The 18,357-nt window shown below is 51.4% G+C and overlaps 9 non-coding genes across 9 annotated transcripts; all 9 read right to left on the reverse strand.

Annotated features, from left to right (window-relative positions):
- Positions 1-1,335: 1,335 nt before the first annotated feature.
- TRNAD-GUC (transfer RNA aspartic acid (anticodon GUC)) lies at positions 1,336-1,407 on the reverse strand. Its single transcript has one exon. It is a non-coding gene; the product is annotated as a tRNA-Asp (tRNA).
- Positions 1,408-4,252: 2,845 nt separating this feature from the next.
- On the reverse strand, positions 4,253-4,324 carry TRNAD-GUC (transfer RNA aspartic acid (anticodon GUC)). Its single transcript has one exon. It is a non-coding gene; the product is annotated as a tRNA-Asp (tRNA).
- Positions 4,325-5,720: 1,396 nt separating this feature from the next.
- TRNAD-GUC (transfer RNA aspartic acid (anticodon GUC)) lies at positions 5,721-5,792 on the reverse strand. Its single transcript has one exon. It is a non-coding gene; the product is annotated as a tRNA-Asp (tRNA).
- Positions 5,793-7,188: 1,396 nt separating this feature from the next.
- On the reverse strand, positions 7,189-7,260 carry TRNAD-GUC (transfer RNA aspartic acid (anticodon GUC)). The gene has a single exon. It is a non-coding gene; the product is annotated as a tRNA-Asp (tRNA).
- Positions 7,261-8,656: 1,396 nt separating this feature from the next.
- Positions 8,657-8,728, reverse strand: TRNAD-GUC (transfer RNA aspartic acid (anticodon GUC)). The gene has a single exon. It is a non-coding gene; the product is annotated as a tRNA-Asp (tRNA).
- Positions 8,729-13,032: 4,304 nt separating this feature from the next.
- Positions 13,033-13,104, reverse strand: TRNAD-GUC (transfer RNA aspartic acid (anticodon GUC)). The gene has a single exon. It is a non-coding gene; the product is annotated as a tRNA-Asp (tRNA).
- Positions 13,105-14,500: 1,396 nt separating this feature from the next.
- On the reverse strand, positions 14,501-14,572 carry TRNAD-GUC (transfer RNA aspartic acid (anticodon GUC)). Its single transcript has one exon. It is a non-coding gene; the product is annotated as a tRNA-Asp (tRNA).
- A 1,396-nt stretch (positions 14,573-15,968) lies between these two features.
- TRNAD-GUC (transfer RNA aspartic acid (anticodon GUC)) lies at positions 15,969-16,040 on the reverse strand. Its single transcript has one exon. It is a non-coding gene; the product is annotated as a tRNA-Asp (tRNA).
- A 1,396-nt stretch (positions 16,041-17,436) lies between these two features.
- Positions 17,437-17,508, reverse strand: TRNAD-GUC (transfer RNA aspartic acid (anticodon GUC)). Its single transcript has one exon. It is a non-coding gene; the product is annotated as a tRNA-Asp (tRNA).
- Between the last annotated feature and the right edge of the window lie 849 nt (positions 17,509-18,357).

The raw sequence follows: 18,357 nt of genomic DNA on the forward strand, positions 1-18,357 counted from the left end.
TGGCCTAGGGGGTCTCATTTTCCCCCGTCAAACGGCTTGCCCGATCTAAGGCTAATTTCTTTCTTTTTATCGGCACCAGGCTTAAAACTCAGTTTAAGGCGATAGTTCCGGGCTATGTTTGACTCCAGAGTTGAATCTGTCATCCCGCATTTCCTCAGCAAATCAAGCTACCCATCTCAAGTCTCATGAGCTGAGGACGGCAAAGTCCCTGTGGGCTTAGGACAGTCAAAGAAACCCCTGGGCTGCATGCTAAGCCCCTTTTCGGCTTCACTTTCCGAATCCTGCCCTAGCTTGCGATTAGTTTTTTTCTCACTTCTTGCCCCCAACTCCCACCTTGCCTCATGGTCTCCCCTCCTCTGCGCACCTGACAGTTTGCCTGCCCTTCCACTGCCTGTCTCCAGACTTTCCAAGGAGAAAAGGCAAAGCACTAAAGCGGGCCGGGCAACGGGTCAAGTTCCGCTTTCGGCGACTAGCAGGGAGGTAGCGTGGCCGAGCGGTCTAAGGTGCTGGATTAAGGCTCCAGTCTCTTCGGAGGCGTGGGTTCAAATCCCACCGCTGCCACTTTTCCTGGCCTTGCATTTTAAAGAAGAACGTAACGTTGACCTCTTCCTTCATTAGTGCCAGCTCTGTCGCAATGAGCAAGCGGATGGTATGCCACACCCTGCAGGAAAAAGGTTTCGCTTCTGACGTCTTGCTTTTCTGGACATCCAGTCTCAAGTTTCCCATCTGGAACGGCGCTCCCTGCTGCTTTGTGAAGGCTTGCTGCAAGAGCCTTCGAAACCCAGGAGCTCTTGCGTTGAGCTGTGACGCGTCCTGGGAAGACCTCCCGTTGCAGCGGAATGAGCCCCACTTCCAGGGCGTGCTGGTAGCAAATTTCCCACAGCCCACAGGGAGCAAACGATCCCAGGTGTGATGTATCACCAGGAGAGGCTGAGATGAGAGTAAGGGTTCACGCGTGTGCCCGGACCGAGGTTAATGATGGGATTAGAGCTAGGGTTAGATGCAGGGAAAGAGTGAGAGTTATAATTAGGGATAAAGCTAACAGGTGATCATTACTCGTCATGTAACATGATACAAAGGGTCAGAAGAGGAACTGATTCAGGGTTACAATTTGGACTTCGCAGACAACAGGAGCACTAAATGGTGCTGAGGGGGACTCAATAAAGTGGACCGGCCGCCTAATGTAAGCAATTGTGCACAAATATTGTACGATGACTAGCGTTGCCGGTGCTTTTTTCTTAAAGAGTCAGTTCTTGGCACCCATTCCCTACTTGACTCAGCCTAATCTTCAAGAATATTTGTCAAGAACTAAAAAAAATCCAGAAAAGGTTTAACCTCCCCGTCGGGGAATTGAACCCCGGTCTCCCGCGTGACAGGCGGGGATACTGACCACTATACTAACGAGGAGACGTGAGGGCATGAAATGAACAGCTGCTGATGTCTGCACAGCATCCAGCGACCACCTAGATGGCCTAGGGGGTCTCATTTTCCCCCGTCAAACGGCTTGCCCGATCTAAGGCTAATTTCTTTCTTTTTATCGGCACCAGGCTTAAAACTCAGTTTAAGGCGATAGTTCCGGGCTATGTTTGACTCCAGAGTTGAATCTGTCATCCCGCATTTCCTCAGCAAATCAAGCTACCCATCTCAAGTCTCATGAGCTGAGGACGGCAAAGTCCCTGTGGGCTTAGGACAGTCAAAGAAACCCCTGGGCTGCATGCTAAGCCCCTTTTCGGCTTCACTTTCCGAATCCTGCCCTAGCTTGCGATTAGTTTTTTTCTCACTTCTTGCCCCCATCTCCCACCTTGCCTCATGGTCTCCCCTCCTCTGCGCACCTGACAGTTTGCCTGCCCTTCCACTGCCTGTCTCCAGACTTTCCAAGGAGAAAAGGCAAAGCACTAAAGCGGGCCGGGCAACGGGTCAAGTTCCGCTTTCGGCGACTAGCAGGGAGGTAGCGTGGCCGAGCGGTCTAAGGCGCTGGATTAAGGCTCCAGTCTCTTCGGAGGCGTGGGTTCAAATCCCACCGCTGCCACTTTTCCTGGCCTTGCATTTTAAAGAAGAACGTAACGTTGACCTCTTCCTTCATTAGTGCCACCTCTGTCGCAATGAGCAAGCGGATGGTATGCCACACCCTGCAGGAAAAAGGTTTCGCTTCTGACGTCTTGCTTTTCTGGACATCCAGTCTCAAGTTTCCCATCTGGAACGGCGCTCCCTGCTGCTTTGTGAAGGCTTGCTGCAAGAGCCTTCGAAACCCAGGAGCTCTTGCGTTGAGCTGTGACGCGTCCTGGGAAGACCTCCCGTTGCAGCGGAATGAGCCCCACTTCCAGGGCGTGCTGGTAGCAAATTTCCCACAGCCCACAGGGAGCAAACGATCCCAGGTGTGATGTATCACCAGGAGAGGCTGAGATGAGAGTAAGGGTTCACGCGTGTGCCCGGACCGAGGTTAATGATGGGATTAGAGCTAGGGTTAGATGCAGGGAAAGAGTGAGAGTTATAATTAGGGATAAAGCTAACAGGTGATCATTACTCGTCATGTAACATGATACAAAGGGTCAGAAGAGGAACTGATTCAGGGTTACAATTTGGACTTCGCAGACAACAGGAGCACTAAATGGTGCTGAGGGGGACTCAATAAAGTGGACCGGCCGCCTAATGTAAGCAATTGTGCACAAATATTGTACGATGACTAGCGTTGCCGGTGCTTTTTTCTTAAAGAGTCAGTTCTTGGCACCCATTCCCTACTTGACTCAGCCTAATCTTCAAGAATATTTGTCAAGAACTAAAAAAAATCCAGAAAAGGTTTAACCTCCCGGTCTCCCGCGTGACAGGCGGGGATACTGACCACTATACTAACGAGGAGACGTGAGGGCATGAAATGAACAGCTGCTGATGTCTGCACAGCATCCAGCGACCACCTAGATGGCCTAGGGGGTCTCATTTTCCCCCGTCAAACGGCTTGCCCGATCTAAGGCTAATTTCTTTCTTTTTATCGGCACCAGGCTTAAAACTCAGTTTAAGGCGATAGTTCCGGGCTATGTTTGACTCCAGAGTTGAATCTGTCATCCCGCATTTCCTCAGCAAATCAAGCTACCCATCTCAAGTCTCATGAGCTGAGGACGGCAAAGTCCCTGTGGGCTTAGGACAGTCAAAGAAACCCCTGGGCTGCATGCTAAGCCCCTTTTCGGCTTCACTTTCCGAATCCTGCCCTAGCTTGCGATTAGTTTTTTTCTCACTTCTTGCCCCCATCTCCCACCTTGCCTCATGGTCTCCCCTCCTCTGCGCACCTGACAGTTTGCCTGCCCTTCCACTGCCTGTCTCCAGACTTTCCAAGGAGAAAAGGCAAAGCACTAAAGCGGGCCGGGCAACGGGTCAAGTTCCGCTTTCGGCGACTAGCAGGGAGGTAGCGTGGCCGAGCGGTCTAAGGCGCTGGATTAAGGCTCCAGTCTCTTCGGAGGCGTGGGTTCAAATCCCACCGCTGCCACTTTTCCTGGCCTTGCATTTTAAAGAAGAACGTAACGTTGACCTCTTCCTTCATTAGTGCCACCTCTGTCGCAATGAGCAAGCGGATGGTATGCCACACCCTGCAGGAAAAAGGTTTCGCTTCTGACGTCTTGCTTTTCTGGACATCCAGTCTCAAGTTTCCCATCTGGAACGGCGCTCCCTGCTGCTTTGTGAAGACTTGCTGCAAGAGCCTTCGAAACCCAGGAGCTCTTGCGTTGAGCTGTGACGCGTCCTGGGAAGACCTCCCGTTGCAGCGGAATGAGCCCCACTTCCAGGGCGTGCTGGTAGCAAATTTCCCACAGCCCACAGGGAGCAAACGATCCCAGGTGTGATGTATCACCAGGAGAGGCTGAGATGAGAGTAAGGGTTCACGCGTGTGCCCGGACCGAGGTTAATGATGGGATTAGAGCTAGGGTTAGATGCAGGGAAAGAGTGAGAGTTATAATTAGGGATAAAGCTAACAGGTGATCATTACTCGTCATGTAACATGATACAAAGGGTCAGAAGAGGAACTGATTCAGGGTTACAATTTGGACTTCGCAGACAACAGGAGCACTAAATGGTGCTGAGGGGGACTCAATAAAGTGGACCGGCCGCCTAATGTAAGCAATTGTGCACAAATATTGTACGATGACTAGCGTTGCCGGTGCTTTTTTCTTAAAGAGTCAGTTCTTGGCACCCATTCCCTACTTGACTCAGCCTAATCTTCAAGAATATTTGTCAAGAACTAAAAAAAATCCAGAAAAGGTTTAACCTCCCCGTCGGGGAATTGAACCCCGGTCTCCCGCGTGACAGGCGGGGATACTGACCACTATACTAACGAGGAGACGTGAGGGCATGAAATGAACAGCTGCTGATGTCTGCACAGCATCCAGCGACCACCTAGATGGCCTAGGGGGTCTCATTTTCCCCCGTCAAACGGCTTGCCCGATCTAAGGCTAATTTCTTTCTTTTTATCGGCACCAGGCTTAAAACTCAGTTTAAGGCGATAGTTCCGGGCTATGTTTGACTCCAGAGTTGAATCTGTCATCCCGCATTTCCTCAGCAAATCAAGCTACCCATCTCAAGTCTCATGAGCTGAGGACGGCAAAGTCCCTGTGGGCTTAGGACAGTCAAAGAAACCCCTGGGCTGCATGCTAAGCCCCTTTTCGGCTTCACTTTCCGAATCCTGCCCTAGCTTGCGATTAGTTTTTTTCTCACTTCTTGCCCCCATCTCCCACCTTGCCTCATGGTCTCCCCTCCTCTGCGCACCTGACAGTTTGCCTGCCCTTCCACTGCCTGTCTCCAGACTTTCCAAGGAGAAAAGGCAAAGCACTAAAGCGGGCCGGGCAACGGGTCAAGTTCCGCTTTCGGCGACTAGCAGGGAGGTAGCGTGGCCGAGCGGTCTAAGGCGCTGGATTAAGGCTCCAGTCTCTTCGGAGGCGTGGGTTCAAATCCCACCGCTGCCACTTTTCCTGGCCTTGCATTTTAAAGAAGAACGTAACGTTGACCTCTTCCTTCATTAGTGCCAGCTCTGTCGCAATGAGCAAGCGGATGGTATGCCACACCCTGCAGGAAAAAGGTTTCGCTTCTGACGTCTTGCTTTTCTGGACATCCAGTCTCAAGTTTCCCATCTGGAACGGCGCTCCCTGCTGCTTTGTGAAGGCTTGCTGCAAGAGCCTTCGAAACCCAGGAGCTCTTGCGTTGAGCTGTGACGCGTCCTGGGAAGACCTCCCGTTGCAGCGGAATGAGCCCCACTTCCAGGGCGTGCTGGTAGCAAATTTCCCACAGCCCACAGGGAGCAAACGATCCCAGGTGTGATGTATCACCAGGAGAGGCTGAGATGAGAGTAAGGGTTCACGCGTGTGCCCGGACCGAGGTTAATGATGGGATTAGAGCTAGGGTTAGATGCAGGGAAAGAGTGAGAGTTATAATTAGGGATAAAGCTAACAGGTGATCATTACTCGTCATGTAACATGATACAAAGGGTCAGAAGAGGAACTGATTCAGGGTTACAATTTGGACTTCGCAGACAACAGGAGCACTAAATGGTGCTGAGGGGGACTCAATAAAGTGGACCGGCCGCCTAATGTAAGCAATTGTGCACAAATATTGTACGATGACTAGCGTTGCCGGTGCTTTTTTCTTAAAGAGTCAGTTCTTGGCACCCATTCCCTACTTGACTCAGCCTAATCTTCAAGAATATTTGTCAAGAACTAAAAAAAATCCAGAAAAGGTTTAACCTCCCCGTCGGGGAATTGAACCCCGGTCTCCCGCGTGACAGGCGGGGATACTGACCACTATACTAACGAGGAGACGTGAGGGCATGAAATGAACAGCTGCTGATGTCTGCACAGCATCCAGCGACCACCTAGATGGCCTAGGGGGTCTCATTTTCCCCCGTCAAACGGCTTGCCCGATCTAAGGCTAATTTCTTTCTTTTTATCGGCACCAGGCTTAAAACTCAGTTTAAGGCGATAGTTCCGGGCTATGTTTGACTCCAGAGTTGAATCTGTCATCCCGCATTTCCTCAGCAAATCAAGCTACCCATCTCAAGTCTCATGAGCTGAGGACGGCAAAGTCCCTGTGGGCTTAGGACAGTCAAAGAAACCCCTGGGCTGCATGCTAAGCCCCTTTTCGGCTTCACTTTCCGAATCCTGCCCTAGCTTGCGATTAGTTTTTTTCTCACTTCTTGCCCCCATCTCCCACCTTGCCTCATGGTCTCCCCTCCTCTGCGCACCTGACAGTTTGCCTGCCCTTCCACTGCCTGTCTCCAGACTTTCCAAGGAGAAAAGGCAAAGCACTAAAGCGGGCCGGGCAACGGGTCAAGTTCCGCTTTCGGCGACTAGCAGGGAGGTAGCGTGGCCGAGCGGTCTAAGGCGCTGGATTAAGGCTCCAGTCTCTTCGGAGGCGTGGGTTCAAATCCCACCGCTGCCACTTTTCCTGGCCTTGCATTTTAAAGAAGAACGTAACGTTGACCTCTTCCTTCATTAGTGCCAGCTCTGTCGCAATGAGCAAGCGGATGGTATGCCACACCCTGCAGGAAAAAGGTTTCGCTTCTGACGTCTTGCTTTTCTGGACATCCAGTCTCAAGTTTCCCATCTGGAACGGCGCTCCCTGCTGCTTTGTGAAGGCTTGCTGCAAGAGCCTTCGAAACCCAGGAGCTCTTGCGTTGAGCTGTGACGCGTCCTGGGAAGACCTCCCGTTGCAGCGGAATGAGCCCCACTTCCAGGGCGTGCTGGTAGCAAATTTCCCACAGCCCACAGGGAGCAAACGATCCCAGGTGTGATGTATCACCAGGAGAGGCTGAGATGAGAGTAAGGGTTCACGCGTGTGCCCGGACCGAGGTTAATGATGGGATTAGAGCTAGGGTTAGATGCAGGGAAAGAGTGAGAGTTATAATTAGGGATAAAGCTAACAGGTGATCATTACTCGTCATGTAACATGATACAAAGGGTCAGAAGAGGAACTGATTCAGGGTTACAATTTGGACTTCGCAGACAACAGGAGCACTAAATGGTGCTGAGGGGGACTCAATAAAGTGGACCGGCCGCCTAATGTAAGCAATTGTGCACAAATATTGTACGATGACTAGCGTTGCCGGTGCTTTTTTCTTAAAGAGTCAGTTCTTGGCACCCATTCCCTACTTGACTCAGCCTAATCTTCAAGAATATTTGTCAAGAACTAAAAAAAATCCAGAAAAGGTTTAACCTCCCCGTCGGGGAATTGAACCCCGGTCTCCCGCGTGACAGGCGGGGATACTGACCACTATACTAACGAGGAGACGTGAGGGCATGAAATGAACAGCTGCTGATGTCTGCACAGCATCCAGCGACCACCTAGATGGCCTAGGGGGTCTCATTTTCCCCCGTCAAACGGCTTGCCCGATCTAAGGCTAATTTCTTTCTTTTTATCGGCACCAGGCTTAAAACTCAGTTTAAGGCGATAGTTCCGGGCTATGTTTGACTCCAGAGTTGAATCTGTCATCCCGCATTTCCTCAGCAAATCAAGCTACCCATCTCAAGTCTCATGAGCTGAGGACGGCAAAGTCCCTGTGGGCTTAGGACAGTCAAAGAAACCCCTGGGCTGCATGCTAAGCCCCTTTTCGGCTTCACTTTCCGAATCCTGCCCTAGCTTGCGATTAGTTTTTTTCTCACTTCTTGCCCCCATCTCCCACCTTGCCTCATGGTCTCCCCTCCTCTGCGCACCTGACAGTTTGCCTGCCCTTCCACTGCCTGTCTCCAGACTTTCCAAGGAGAAAAGGCAAAGCACTAAAGCGGGCCGGGCAACGGGTCAAGTTCCGCTTTCGGCGACTAGCAGGGAGGTAGCGTGGCCGAGCGGTCTAAGGCGCTGGATTAAGGCTCCAGTCTCTTCGGAGGCGTGGGTTCAAATCCCACCGCTGCCACTTTTCCTGGCCTTGCATTTTAAAGAAGAACGTAACGTTGACCTCTTCCTTCATTAGTGCCAGCTCTGTCGCAATGAGCAAGCGGATGGTATGCCACACCCTGCAGGAAAAAGGTTTCGCTTCTGACGTCTTGCTTTTCTGGACATCCAGTCTCAAGTTTCCCATCTGGAACGGCGCTCCCTGCTGCTTTGTGAAGGCTTGCTGCAAGAGCCTTCGAAACCCAGGAGCTCTTGCGTTGAGCTGTGACGCGTCCTGGGAAGACCTCCCGTTGCAGCGGAATGAGCCCCACTTCCAGGGCGTGCTGGTAGCAAATTTCCCACAGCCCACAGGGAGCAAACGATCCCAGGTGTGATGTATCACCAGGAGAGGCTGAGATGAGAGTAAGGGTTCACGCGTGTGCCCGGACCGAGGTTAATGATGGGATTAGAGCTAGGGTTAGATGCAGGGAAAGAGTGAGAGTTATAATTAGGGATAAAGCTAACAGGTGATCATTACTCGTCATGTAACATGATACAAAGGGTCAGAAGAGGAACTGATTCAGGGTTACAATTTGGACTTCGCAGACAACAGGAGCACTAAATGGTGCTGAGGGGGACTCAATAAAGTGGACCGGCCGCCTAATGTAAGCAATTGTGCACAAATATTGTACGATGACTAGCGTTGCCGGTGCTTTTTTCTTAAAGAGTCAGTTCTTGGCACCCATTCCCTACTTGACTCAGCCTAATCTTCAAGAATATTTGTCAAGAACTAAAAAAAATCCAGAAAAGGTTTAACCTCCCCGTCGGGGAATTGAACCCCGGTCTCCCGCGTGACAGGCGGGGATACTGACCACTATACTAACGAGGAGACGTGAGGGCATGAAATGAACAGCTGCTGATGTCTGCACAGCATCCAGCGACCACCTAGATGGCCTAGGGGGTCTCATTTTCCCCCGTCAAACGGCTTGCCCGATCTAAGGCTAATTTCTTTCTTTTTATCGGCACCAGGCTTAAAACTCAGTTTAAGGCGATAGTTCCGGGCTATGTTTGACTCCAGAGTTGAATCTGTCATCCCGCATTTCCTCAGCAAATCAAGCTACCCATCTCAAGTCTCATGAGCTGAGGACGGCAAAGTCCCTGTGGGCTTAGGACAGTCAAAGAAACCCCTGGGCTGCATGCTAAGCCCCTTTTCGGCTTCACTTTCCGAATCCTGCCCTAGCTTGCGATTAGTTTTTTTCTCACTTCTTGCCCCCATCTCCCACCTTGCCTCATGGTCTCCCCTCCTCTGCGCACCTGACAGTTTGCCTGCCCTTCCACTGCCTGTCTCCAGACTTTCCAAGGAGAAAAGGCAAAGCACTAAAGCGGGCCGGGCAACGGGTCAAGTTCCGCTTTCGGCGACTAGCAGGGAGGTAGCGTGGCCGAGCGGTCTAAGGCGCTGGATTAAGGCTCCAGTCTCTTCGGAGGCGTGGGTTCAAATCCCACCGCTGCCACTTTTCCTGGCCTTGCATTTTAAAGAAGAACGTAACGTTGACCTCTTCCTTCATTAGTGCCACCTCTGTCGCAATGAGCAAGCGGATGGTATGCCACACCCTGCAGGAAAAAGGTTTCGCTTCTGACGTCTTGCTTTTCTGGACATCCAGTCTCAAGTTTCCCATCTGGAACGGCGCTCCCTGCTGCTTTGTGAAGGCTTGCTGCAAGAGCCTTCGAAACCCAGGAGCTCTTGCGTTGAGCTGTGACGCGTCCTGGGAAGACCTCCCGTTGCAGCGGAATGAGCCCCACTTCCAGGGCGTGCTGGTAGCAAATTTCCCACAGCCCACAGGGAGCAAACGATCCCAGGTGTGATGTATCACCAGGAGAGGCTGAGATGAGAGTAAGGGTTCACGCGTGTGCCCGGACCGAGGTTAATGATGGGATTAGAGCTAGGGTTAGATGCAGGGAAAGAGTGAGAGTTATAATTAGGGATAAAGCTAACAGGTGATCATTACTCGTCATGTAACATGATACAAAGGGTCAGAAGAGGAACTGATTCAGGGTTACAATTTGGACTTCGCAGACAACAGGAGCACTAAATGGTGCTGAGGGGGACTCAATAAAGTGGACCGGCCGCCTAATGTAAGCAATTGTGCACAAATATTGTACGATGACTAGCGTTGCCGGTGCTTTTTTCTTAAAGAGTCAGTTCTTGGCACCCATTCCCTACTTGACTCAGCCTAATCTTCAAGAATATTTGTCAAGAACTAAAAAAAATCCAGAAAAGGTTTAACCTCCCCATCGTCTCCCGCGTGACAGGCGGGGATACTGACCACTATACTAACGAGGAGACGTGAGGGCATGAAATGAACAGCTGCTGATGTCTGCACAGCATCCAGCGACCACCTAGATGGCCTAGGGGGTCTCATTTTCCCCCGTCAAACGGCTTGCCCGATCTAAGGCTAATTTCTTTCTTTTTATCGGCACCAGGCTTAAAACTCAGTTTAAGGCGATAGTTCCGGGCTATGTTTGACTCCAGAGTTGAATCTGTCATCCCGCATTTCCTCAGCAAATCAAGCTACCCATCTCAAGTCTCATGAGCTGAGGACGGCAAAGTTCCTGTGGGCTTAGGACAGTCAAAGAAACCCCTGGGCTGCATGCTAAGCCCCTTTTCGGCTTCACTTTCCGAATCCTGCCCTAGCTTGCGATTAGTTTTTTTCTCACTTCTTGCCCCCAACTCCCACCTTGCCTCATGGTCTCCCCTCCTCTGCGCACCTGACAGTTTGCCTGCCCTTCCACTGCCTGTCTCCAGACTTTCCAAGGAGAAAAGGCAAAGCACTAAAGCGGGCCGGGCAACGGGTCAAGTTCCGCTTTCGGCGACTAGCAGGGAGGTAGCGTGGCCGAGCGGTCTAAGGTGCTGGATTAAGGCTCCAGTCTCTTCGGAGGCGTGGGTTCAAATCCCACCGCTGCCACTTTTCCTGGCCTTGCATTTTAAAGAAGAACGTAACGTTGACCTCTTCCTTCATTAGTGCCAGCTCTGTCGCAATGAGCAAGCGGATGGTATGCCACACCCTGCAGGAAAAAGGTTTCGCTTCTGACGTCTTGCTTTTCTGGACATCCAGTCTCAAGTTTCCCATCTGGAACGGCGCTCCCTGCTGCTTTGTGAAGGCTTGCTGCAAGAGCCTTCGAAACCCAGGAGCTCTTGCGTTGAGCTGTGACGCGTCCTGGGAAGACCTCCCGTTGCAGCGGAATGAGCCCCACTTCCAGGGCGTGCTGGTAGCAAATTTCCCACAGCCCACAGGGAGCAAACGATCCCAGGTGTGATGTATCACCAGGAGAGGCTGAGATGAGAGTAAGGGTTCACGCGTGTGCCCGGACCGAGGTTAATGATGGGATTAGAGCTAGGGTTAGATGCAGGGAAAGAGTGAGAGTTATAATTAGGGATAAAGCTAACAGGTGATCATTACTCGTCATGTAACATGATACAAAGGGTCAGAAGAGGAACTGATTCAGGGTTACAATTTGGACTTCGCAGACAACAGGAGCACTAAATGGTGCTGAGGGGGACTCAATAAAGTGGACCGGCCGCCTAATGTAAGCAATTGTGCACAAATATTGTACGATGACTAGCGTTGCCGGTGCTTTTTTCTTAAAGAGTCAGTTCTTGGCACCCATTCCCTACTTGACTCAGCCTAATCTTCAAGAATATTTGTCAAGAACTAAAAAAAATCCAGAAAAGGTTTAACCTCCCCGTCGGGGGTCTCCCGCGTGACAGGCGGGGATACTGACCACTATACTAACGAGGAGACGTGAGGGCATGAAATGAACAGCTGCTGATGTCTGCACAGCATCCAGCGACCACCTAGATGGCCTAGGGGGTCTCATTTTCCCCCGTCAAACGGCTTGCCCGATCTAAGGCTAATTTCTTTCTTTTTATCGGCACCAGGCTTAAAACTCAGTTTAAGGCGATAGTTCCGGGCTATGTTTGACTCCAGAGTTGAATCTGTCATCCCGCATTTCCTCAGCAAATCAAGCTACCCATCTCAAGTCTCATGAGCTGAGGACGGCAAAGTCCCTGTGGGCTTAGGACAGTCAAAGAAACCCCTGGGCTGCATGCTAAGCCCCTTTTCGGCTTCACTTTCCGAATCCTGCCCTAGCTTGCGATTAGTTTTTTTCTCACTTCTTGCCCCCAACTCCCACCTTGCCTCATGGTCTCCCCTCCTCTGCGCACCTGACAGTTTGCCTGCCCTTCCACTGCCTGTCTCCAGACTTTCCAAGGAGAAAAGGCAAAGCACTAAAGCGGGCCGGGCAACGGGTCAAGTTCCGCTTTCGGCGACTAGCAGGGAGGTAGCGTGGCCGAGCGGTCTAAGGTGCTGGATTAAGGCTCCAGTCTCTTCGGAGGCGTGGGTTCAAATCCCACCGCTGCCACTTTTCCTGGCCTTGCATTTTAAAGAAGAACGTAACGTTGACCTCTTCCTTCATTAGTGCCAGCTCTGTCGCAATGAGCAAGCGGATGGTATGCCACACCCTGCAGGAAAAAGGTTTCGCTTCTGACGTCTTGCTTTTCTGGACATCCAGTCTCAAGTTTCCCATCTGGAACGGCGCTCCCTGCTGCTTTGTGAAGGCTTGCTGCAAGAGCCTTCGAAACCCAGGAGCTCTTGCGTTGAGCTGTGACGCGTCCTGGGAAGACCTCCCGTTGCAGCGGAATGAGCCCCACTTCCAGGGCGTGCTGGTAGCAAATTTCCCACAGCCCACAGGGAGCAAACGATCCCAGGTGTGATGTATCACCAGGAGAGGCTGAGATGAGAGTAAGGGTTCACGCGTGTGCCCGGACCGAGGTTAATGATGGGATTAGAGCTAGGGTTAGATGCAGGGAAAGAGTGAGAGTTATAATTAGGGATAAAGCTAACAGGTGATCATTACTCGTCATGTAACATGATACAAAGGGTCAGAAGAGGAACTGATTCAGGGTTACAATTTGGACTTCGCAGACAACAGGAGCACTAAATGGTGCTGAGGGGGACTCAATAAAGTGGACCGGCCGCCTAATGTAAGCAATTGTGCACAAATATTGTACGATGACTAGCGTTGCCGGTGCTTTTTTCTTAAAGAGTCAGTTCTTGGCACCCATTCCCTACTTGACTCAGCCTAATCTTCAAGAATATTTGTCAAGAACTAAAAAAAATCCAGAAAAGGTTTAACCTCCCCGTCGGGGAATTGAACCCCGGTCTCCCGCGTGACAGGCGGGGATACTGACCACTATACTAACGAGGAGACGTGAGGGCATGAAATGAACAGCTGCTGATGTCTGCACAGCATCCAGCGACCACCTAGATGGCCTAGGGGGTCTCATTTTCCCCCGTCAAACGGCTTGCCCGATCTAAGGCTAATTTCTTTCTTTTTATCGGCACCAGGCTTAAAACTCAGTTTAAGGCGATAGTTCCGGGCTATGTTTGACTCCAGAGTTGAATCTGTCATCCCGCATTTCCTCAGCAAATCAAGCTACCCATCTCAAGTCTCATGAGCTGAGGACGGCAAAGTCCCTGTGGGCTTAGGACAGTCAAAGAAACCCCTGGGCTGCATGCTAAGCCCCTTTTCGGCTTCACTTTCCGAATCCTGCCCTAGCTTGCGATTAGTTTTTTTCTCACTTCTTGCCCCCATCTCCCACCTTGCCTCATGGTCTCCCCTCCTCTGCGCACCTGACAGTTTGCCTGCCCTTCCACTGCCTGTCTCCAGACTTTCCAAGGAGAAAAGGCAAAGCACTAAAGCGGGCCGGGCAACGGGTCAAGTTCCGCTTTCGGCGACTAGCAGGGAGGTAGCGTGGCCGAGCGGTCTAAGGCGCTGGATTAAGGCTCCAGTCTCTTCGGAGGCGTGGGTTCAAATCCCACCGCTGCCACTTTTCCTGGCCTTGCATTTTAAAGAAGAACGTAACGTTGACCTCTTCCTTCATTAGTGCCACCTCTGTCGCAATGAGCAAGCGGATGGTATGCCACACCCTGCAGGAAAAAGGTTTCGCTTCTGACGTCTTGCTTTTCTGGACATCCAGTCTCAAGTTTCCCATCTGGAACGGCGCTCCCTGCTGCTTTGTGAAGGCTTGCTGCAAGAGCCTTCGAAACCCAGGAGCTCTTGCGTTGAGCTGTGACGCGTCCTGGGAAGACCTCCCGTTGCAGCGGAATGAGCCCCACTTCCAGGGCGTGCTGGTAGCAAATTTCCCACAGCCCACAGGGAGCAAACGATCCCAGGTGTGATGTATCACCAGGAGAGGCTGAGATGAGAGTAAGGGTTCACGCGTGTGCCCGGACCGAGGTTAATGATGGGATTAGAGCTAGGGTTAGATGCAGGGAAAGAGTGAGAGTTATAATTAGGGATAAAGCTAACAGGTGATCATTACTCGTCATGTAACATGATACAAAGGGTCAGAAGAGGAACTGATTCAGGGTTACAATTTGGACTTCGCAGACAACAGGAGCACTAAATGGTGCTGAGGGGGACTCAATAAAGTGGACCGGCCGCCTAATGTAAGCAATTGTGCACAAATATTGTACGATGACTAGCGTTGCCGGTGCTTTTTTCTTAAAGAGTCAGTTCTTGGCACCCATTCCCTACTTGACTCAGCCTAATCTTCAAGAATATTTGTCAAGAACTAAAAAAAATCCAGAAAAGGTTTAACCTCCCCGTCGGGGAATTGAACCCCGGTCTCCCGCGTGACAGGCGGGGATACTGACCACTATACTAACGAGGAGACGTGAGGGCATGAAATGAACAGCTGCTGATGTCTGCACAGCATCCAGCGACCACCTAGATGGCCTAGGGGGTCTCATTTTCCCCCGTCAAACGGCTTGCCCGATCTAAGGCTAATTTCTTTCTTTTTATCGGCACCAGGCTTAAAACTCAGTTTAAGGCGATAGTTCCGGGCTATGTTTGACTCCAGAGTTGAATCTGTCATCCCGCATTTCCTCAGCAAATCAAGCTACCCATCTCAAGTCTCATGAGCTGAGGACGGCAAAGTCCCTGTGGGCTTAGGACAGTCAAAGAAACCCCTGGGCTGCATGCTAAGCCCCTTTTCGGCTTCACTTTCCGAATCCTGCCCTAGCTTGCGATTAGTTTTTTTCTCACTTCTTGCCCCCATCTCCCACCTTGCCTCATGGTCTCCCCTCCTCTGCGCACCTGACAGTTTGCCTGCCCTTCCACTGCCTGTCTCCAGACTTTCCAAGGAGAAAAGGCAAAGCACTAAAGCGGGCCGGGCAACGGGTCAAGTTCCGCTTTCGGCGACTAGCAGGGAGGTAGCGTGGCCGAGCGGTCTAAGGCGCTGGATTAAGGCTCCAGTCTCTTCGGAGGCGTGGGTTCAAATCCCACCGCTGCCACTTTTCCTGGCCTTGCATTTTAAAGAAGAACGTAACGTTGACCTCTTCCTTCATTAGTGCCACCTCTGTCGCAATGAGCAAGCGGATGGTATGCCACACCCTGCAGGAAAAAGGTTTCGCTTCTGACGTCTTGCTTTTCTGGACATCCAGTCTCAAGTTTCCCATCTGGAACGGCGCTCCCTGCTGCTTTGTGAAGACTTGCTGCAAGAGCCTTCGAAACCCAGGAGCTCTTGCGTTGAGCTGTGACGCGTCCTGGGAAGACCTCCCGTTGCAGCGGAATGAGCCCCACTTCCAGGGCGTGCTGGTAGCAAATTTCCCACAGCCCACAGGGAGCAAACGATCCCAGGTGTGATGTATCACCAGGAGAGGCTGAGATGAGAGTAAGGGTTCACGCGTGTGCCCGGACCGAGGTTAATGATGGGATTAGAGCTAGGGTTAGATGCAGGGAAAGAGTGAGAGTTATAATTAGGGATAAAGCTAACAGGTGATCATTACTCGTCATGTAACATGATACAAAGGGTCAGAAGAGGAACTGATTCAGGGTTACAATTTGGACTTCGCAGACAACAGGAGCACTAAATGGTGCTGAGGGGGACTCAATAAAGTGGACCGGCCGCCTAATGTAAGCAATTGTGCACAAATATTGTACGATGACTAGCGTTGCCGGTGCTTTTTTCTTAAAGAGTCAGTTCTTGGCACCCATTCCCTACTTGACTCAGCCTAATCTTCAAGAATATTTGTCAAGAACTAAAAAAAATCCAGAAAAGGTTTAACCTCCCCGTCGGGGAATTGAACCCCGGTCTCCCGCGTGACAGGCGGGGATACTGACCACTATACTAACGAGGAGACGTGAGGGCATGAAATGAACAGCTGCTGATGTCTGCACAGCATCCAGCGACCACCTAGATGGCCTAGGGGGTCTCATTTTCCCCCGTCAAACGGCTTGCCCGATCTAAGGCTAATTTCTTTCTTTTTATCGGCACCAGGCTTAAAACTCAGTTTAAGGCGATAGTTCCGGGCTATGTTTGACTCCAGAGTTGAATCTGTCATCCCGCATTTCCTCAGCAAATCAAGCTACCCATCTCAAGTCTCATGAGCTGAGGACGGCAAAGTCCCTGTGGGCTTAGGACAGTCAAAGAAACCCCTGGGCTGCATGCTAAGCCCCTTTTCGGCTTCACTTTCCGAATCCTGCCCTAGCTTGCGATTAGTTTTTTTCTCACTTCTTGCCCCCATCTCCCACCTTGCCTCATGGTCTCCCCTCCTCTGCGCACCTGACAGTTTGCCTGCCCTTCCACTGCCTGTCTCCAGACTTTCCAAGGAGAAAAGGCAAAGCACTAAAGCGGGCCGGGCAACGGGTCAAGTTCCGCTTTCGGCGACTAGCAGGGAGGTAGCGTGGCCGAGCGGTCTAAGGTGCTGGATTAAGGCTCCAGTCTCTTCGGAGGCGTGGGTTCAAATCCCACCGCTGCCACTTTTCCTGGCCTTGCATTTTAAAGAAGAACGTAACGTTGACCTCTTCCTTCATTAGTGCCACCTCTGTCGCAATGAGCAAGCGGATGGTATGCCACACCCTGCAGGAAAAAGGTTTCGCTTCTGACGTCTTGCTTTTCTGGACATCCAGTCTCAAGTTTCCCATCTGGAACGGCGCTCCCTGCTGCTTTGTGAAGGCTTGCTGCAAGAGCCTTCGAAACCCAGGAGCTCTTGCGTTGAGCTGTGACGCGTCCTGGGAAGACCTCCCGTTGCAGCGGAATGAGCCCCACTTCCAGGGCGTGCTGGTAGCAAATTTCCCACAGCCCACAGGGAGCAAACGATCCCAGGTGTGATGTATCACCAGGAGAGGCTGAGATGAGAGTAAGGGTTCACGCGTGTGCCCGGACCGAGGTTAATGATGGGATTAGAGCTAGGGTTAGATGCAGGGAAAGAGTGAGAGTTATAATTAGGGATAAAGCTAACAGGTGATCATTACTCGTCATGTAACATGATACAAAGGGTCAGAAGAGGAACTGATTCAGGGTTACAATTTGGACTTCGCAGACAACAGGAGCACTAAATGGTGCTGAGGGGGACTCAATAAAGTGGACCGGCCGCCTAATGTAAGCAATTGTGCACAAATATTGTACGATGACTAGCGTTGCCGGTGCTTTTTTCTTAAAGAGTCAGTTCTTGGCACCCATTCCCTACTTGACTCAGCCTAATCTTCAAGAATATTTGTCAAGAACTAAAAAAAATCCAGAAAAGGTTTAACCTCCCCGTCGGGGAATTGAACCCCGGTCTCCCGCGTGACAGGCGGGGATACTGACCACTATACTAACGAGGAGACGTGAGGGCATGAAATGAACAGCTGCTGATGTCTGCACAGCATCCAGCGACCACCTAGATGGCCTAGGGGGTCTCATTTTCCCCCGTCAAACGGCTTGCCCGATCTAAGGCTAATTTCTTTCTTTTTATCGGCACCAGGCTTAAAACTCAGTTTAAGGCGATAGTTCCGGGCTATGTTTGACTCCAGAGTTGAATCTGTCATCCCGCATTTCCTCAGCAAATCAAGCTACCCATCTCAAGTCTCATGAGCTGAGGACGGCAAAGTCCCTGTGGGCTTAGGACAGTCAAAGAAACCCCTGGGCTGCATGCTAAGCCCCTTTTCGGCTTCACTTTCCGAATCCTGCCCTAGCTTGCGATTAGTTTTTTTCTCACTTCTTGCCCCCATCTCCCACCTTGCCTCATGGTCTCCCCTCCTCTGCGCACCTGACAGTTTGCCTGCCCTTCCACTGCCTGTCTCCAGACTTTCCAAGGAGAAAAGGCAAAGCACTAAAGCGGGCCGGGCAACGGGTCAAGTTCCGCTTTCGGCGACTAGCAGGGAGGTAGCGTGGCCGAGCGGTCTAAGGCGCTGGATTAAGGCTCCAGTCTCTTCGGAGGCGTGGGTTCAAATCCCACCGCTGCCACTTTTCCTGGCCTTGCATTTTAAAGAAGAACGTAACGTTGACCTCTTCCTTCATTAGTGCCACCTCTGTCGCAATGAGCAAGCGGATGGTATGCCACACCCTGCAGGAAAAAGGTTTCGCTTCTGACGTCTTGCTTTTCTGGACATCCAGTCTCAAGTTTCCCATCTGGAACGGCGCTCCCTGCTGCTTTGTGAAGGCTTGCTGCAAGAGCCTTCGAAACCCAGGAG

This window comes from Ambystoma mexicanum, unplaced genomic scaffold (assembly GCF_040938575.1).
Source record: "Ambystoma mexicanum isolate Mex_15411 unplaced genomic scaffold, UKY_AmexF1_1 Mex_scaf20, whole genome shotgun sequence".
Lineage (NCBI taxonomy): Eukaryota > Metazoa > Chordata > Amphibia > Caudata > Ambystomatidae > Ambystoma > Ambystoma mexicanum.